We start from the raw sequence: 5,593 nt of genomic DNA, 5'->3' as shown, positions 1-5,593 counted from the left end.
TAGTTTTGAAAATATTCCAAAAGAATTGGGATCTGATTGTCCCATAGAGGCCTCAAGCTAAAAGTGTCCAAAATTAAATTCAGTATTTTCCTCCACTCACCGTCCCATCAAGTCCCTTTCCTGCTGTGTTTCTTTTTTTTTTAAGATTTTTATTTATTTAACAGAGATAGAGAGAGAGCACAAGTAGGCAGAGCGGCAGACAGAAGGAGAGGGAGAAGCAGGCTCTCCGCCGAGCAGGGAGCCTGATGCGGGGCTCGATCCCAGTACCCTGGGATCATGACCTGAGCCGAAGGCAGCCGCTTAACCGACTGAGACACCCAGGTGTCCCCCTGCTGTGTTTCTAATCTCAGCAAAGGGCTCTACCCTTCTCTACCCTCAATTACTCCATCTCCTCCCCTTCATCCAGTCTAACTGACCTAAACATCTCTTAGATCCACTCCTTTCTTCTCTCCTATTAACCTCGACCTAGTTAAAGTTCCAATAATATTGCCTGAATACTGCAGCAGGCTAATAATTAATCTCTCTGTCTTCAGTCTTTTCACTTAAAATCCATCCCCACAAATTCTTTTAAGACACAGATACATCCATGTTGCTTCCTTCAAATGACTTCTTTGTGAAGGGTTCAAGACTCTTCACCAGCTGACATATTGCCCAATTTCCATGATCAAATTTTATCCTGTGTTCCATATGTATTCTGAATTTTCAGGCATAATACACCCACGGCCATTGCTTTTTTGAATGAGAGTTTCTCTTATGATTTCATGGAGTTGGAAGTGTTGTTGAGCAAACAAGAGTCCTAGCAAAGAACTTCTGCAAATATCCCCAGGAAAAGACACAACAGTAAATAATTAAAAAAAAAAAAACTTATGGGAAAAACTGGACTTACTCTCTAAACAAAAAAAAGTATAAATATAAGAAAACTTTTTTCCTTCAAAGATGAATATTAAAGGAGAGACTACCAAGAAATAAACCTTGGCCTTGCTAGAATGTACTTTTCTTTTTGTGAAAGTAGGGAGAAGACATTAAAGAATAATATGGCTCTTTTTTTTTTTTAAGATTTTATTTATTTATTTGAGACAGAGAGAATGAGAGAGAGAGAGCACATGAGGGGGGGGAGGGTCAGAGGCAAAAGCAGGCTCCCTGCCGAGCAGGGAGCCCGATGCGGGACTCGATCCAGGGACTCCAGGATCATGACCTGAGCCGAAGGCAGTCGCTTAACCAATTGAGCCACCCAGGCGCCCCAATATGGCTCTATTTTTGTTGTTGTCCTGACCTTGAAGGGGAAAGAGGATCCGATAAGTAATTTGCATAAAGTGTGAAGTGATGTCCTTGGAAGGAAGTGATCCAATGATAATTGAGGCAGATGAGGAAATCCACCTTTCCAATGTCCCTTAAATTCCAGGCAACCCACACTCATTGCCTGGAGCTCCCGGAGGTAGCAGAGCTTTCCCTATGAGCATGCCACTCTCTCTCTGCCTAGAATGCTTCCCCTCCCTGCCTGCCAGTTTCACTCCTGTTCATCATTCAAGTTTCTATGTCAGTATCACCATCTCTGTGAAGCTTTCCCTATCCGTCTCCTCTGCTGTATACTTTTGTTAAAGCTGTTTACTCACTTACCTCATCAAGTACATCATGCTTTCTTCAAGGGCACTGCCATATCTCTAGTTATCTGTCACAAAGAGCTCTGTTTGCTGAGTAAATAAAGGAATGAATCTACCACAAACTCTGAAGAAAAAACAAATAGCAGCACTAGCAGTTATCAGATAGGGTTCAGGTTTTATAACCATTAATTTGAAAAAAAATTCAGTTTATAGTATAAATTTCAGTTAATTGCTAAAAGTTTTCAGTCTCATTACCATTGCAAGGAAAACCATCCATTCTCTCTTCTCATGTTCTACTTTGTTCATAAATAAGGAACTTTTCACTTTCTCAAAAATATTACTAGACCATTTACCTTTCTCTGACCTCTCACTTGTTCCTTTCCTTGGAAGGAGGAGTGAATTATGTGATGAGTGTGATGGTAGGAGTCTGACTTACATTGATCTACATTTCTTTTTTCTAATGCTCAATGTCAATACGCTCAAGGTTGCTAACATGTGTGACCTTTCCTCTTGAGCTCTCTCTGCAGCTCAGTGTGAGGCAGCTACTTTGCAGACCCAGCTCACTCCAATTGTAAGTCCCAATGCCTAGTCATGTGAAGAAATCCATTTTGATTTCAGGCAGAGGAGAGGTTTTTTAATCCAGCTTTATCAGATACAAGTAAGCAATACATTTCATCTATATCTGGCCCTTTTGATTATTTTTCAATTGGTACAGAATTTGTTGTGTGGGGTGAGAATACCACTTGTAAAACCAAACAACACTTAATAAACCTCATAATGCATGTGTTTAGATGTGATAAAGCAATCTTTTGACTCCCCAGATGGCAGAGCCACTGAATGTTGGAATCAGAGTATAACTAGAGGTTCTTTGATAAACTTGGGGGAGATAGTCCATGGAAACAGGAAAATTAGATTCTATTTTCAAGAAACCTATTTAAAAAACAACAACAACAGAAATCAGAGCTGGTGAGATTTAGGCACAGCTCTTCTCTCTCACCACCAGCCCACTGGAAACCCCTTCGACATTCCAGCAAAGTTACTTTCTGTGGTTGATACTGCAATTAGGACTGGGCTTTTACTTATATAATGGTCCAGTTGGCTCCTTCATTTTACTGCTAATGCTGAATTTTACTGAGCAATTCTTCCCTGACCTACTTTCATGTAGGACTGCCTTCGTTCGCATAGACCAGATACCTCCAAATGACTGGGATCATAGAAAAAGGCAGGATAATATCTCTTGATCTAAAACATGATCTTTACTTCACTTTCTGATTTAGGACAAAGATAAGGACTTGGTGATGAGGTATTTGCTTTTCTCCTCCATCCTAAGGAAGAGTCATTTAGGCAGTTACTTGGTCCCTGTCTCTTCATTACATGGTCAAAATCCTTCCCCTTCAAGAACCTAGACTGTATAACTCAGACATGGGAAAATGCACTGTGGAAGAATATACCCAAGTAACAGTTAGTGCTAAAGTGTCTTGAAAAAAAAAATGGTGAAGATTAGTCAAGAGAAGTTTTGGAAAAGGAAACACTTAGAAGAGATTGTTGTTAATGTTATTATGGGAGTTGGAAGGAGAGGTAAGTTAGGAAGTATGGGAGAGGTGCTTATGAGTAGACTCTCTTGTGAAACTCAACTCTGTTTTTTCACTTTGGAAACTGAAAATGTATTATTTATCATAAAGCTTTAGTTTATCTTCTTTTGTTTAGTTATCATCTTAAATTGCAGCAACACTACAGTAAAGAAAACCATTTATAGCTGCATAAATAGCATGATGGTCTCAGGGAGGCTAAAGGGATGAGGGAGTACAAAGGTAAAATGACCTGATTTATCTTCCTGACAGAAAGCAGGCTCCCATGCAGACAGTGGCCGTCATCTCAGGAAGACTGTGACCTCTATCCTTTCCATGTTGATCCTCAAGCTAGATACAGCTTTTTCTGAAGAACAGGGCATGATGCATCCTGTTTGTCTCATAGATAAAAAGATAATGCAAGTCAGAAAGTCTAATGATGAATTTTAGAAAATAAAACTGTGGTTAATTTCCAGGGGAAATATTGACTTGAATGAACATAAAAACACCAGCAAAACAAGGTCTTCCTCCACAACTGAGAGAGAGCAAATAATAATAATACAACACACACAATCAAAGAATTTAGAACCAGAAAAAGCCTAGGAATTATTCAGTCCTCATTCCTGGTTTTGAACCTGAGGTTTAAAGAGGTTAAAATCTTGTCCCAATATCACCCAGTGTGTGATGGGGAGGAGGACTGTGGCGAAGCCTAGAAACCCTGACTCCTGTCTATAATCTGTGTCCCTTAACACACCATACTGTGCCTATTCTCAAATGGCCCTGATGGGCTGTGGTGAAAACCAATCCATGCCTCAAATCAGCAGAGTCAAACAATGATCAGTTTTCTAGTCAACTGTGCCTGATGAGCTGTACGACCTGGATTTCTCCTGCAATGTCTCAATTTTTTCTTGCCCAGTTATTTTTATGACCTATTTAATACATCATAAAATTATATACTAAATTAAAAAGACTATAACTTGTAAGACTATATTATGAGGATAATGCCATAAGTAAGAAATCCTAAGTAGACTATTACTTTTTTAATTTCACAGATATCTATAAGTTCTGCTTGGGAGAGCTGGCTTGGACTGGATACAAAGAAATTAGCCATGTAACAATTTATCTCTTTGGCAAACCCATTTTCTTAGTTCTTCAAGATGACTCTTGCTTCAAAAATGAACACATGTCTACAGCCAGCGTACAAATCCAATGGTCATTGCAATAATATTGCAAAATACCATCTGACCTGCCCAAATACATATTTTTAGACAGTTCTATAAATGGCTCCTTCCCACGGGATACATATTTCTATTCCTTTTTTGTGAATGAATGTGTTCCCCACTCCCGCACCCTTCATTTACAGGAAGAGGAAGAAACATTGGAATTACTAAATGGAGCATGACTTTTTTTTCCAGAAAACAGGCCCAACCATGAGAATTAGAACGTCACTTGGCAACCAGATCCCTTTTCTATCCTCAGAGACGATGACACTTCAGGAAAGAGCTTACCTCCACACACTTCCCAAAGCCTTATAAGGTCAGGAGTGTTTGCTGAGAAACGTTTATTTTCCTCTGCCCAGTTTAAAGGCATCATGATCTTTTTCAGAGAGGTTTAAACTCTATGAGATAATTCAGTAAGGAGACTTTGGATGTAAAATTTGTCATATTAAAACTACTAAAATCAGTTTACTGGAATTGGCTCCAATCTAAAATAATTATTATGAGAATATAGCTCTTGTATTTGTGTTTTTTTTAAAACTCATCATCTTTTAAATCCTTTTAATATTGTTTTATCTTAATTATAGTAAGATTAATCAAAGACATGGTTGTTTTTTAGCTTAGCTGGCAAAAAATGGAGAAGAAAAGTACAAATTTTTAAACTTAATATTCAGAGTAAATTTATAAAGTAAAATATTAAATTCATCTTATATGTAAATGGTTATAAATTCTTTTAGAAATCCACTAGGAAGCTCTGTTCATTAATCTGACTTGATGGTACCATTAGGATCTCTCTTGGTAATGCTGCCTGCCTTGTTCTTTTTTCATCATAAAAGCCAAATCCTCACTAATAACTCTTGATAGAAGAATATCACTGTGGAGCAGAAAAGGGAAATATGCATCCCAATGATATTGGAATTTACTCGGAAAGACAAATATAGAAAGCAAATTAGTGGTTGATAAATATTGAGAGGTCTTTAATGACTGACGTCTCATGTACTCAAATGTTATAAAACAGGCAAGCTGCCAGGAAGCCAATTGCTGGAAGGATTTGTTGAGCTCTTATGATGTCACGAAAGCCTTTGGAAACATTAAAACATAAAAGTCACCACCCCACTTCCTTCTGAGAGAGATTCTGAATGCCACTGAAAGTTCAAGGTACTAAAATTCGCTGATCTCTTAAAGATCTCCACTCCTGGAATAAGGA

This window comes from Leptonychotes weddellii, chromosome 1 (assembly GCF_054177405.1).
Source record: "Leptonychotes weddellii isolate Sample4059 chromosome 1, ASM5417740v2, whole genome shotgun sequence".
Taxonomy (NCBI): domain Eukaryota; kingdom Metazoa; phylum Chordata; class Mammalia; order Carnivora; family Phocidae; genus Leptonychotes; species Leptonychotes weddellii.
This window is presented reverse-complemented; position numbering follows the sequence as displayed.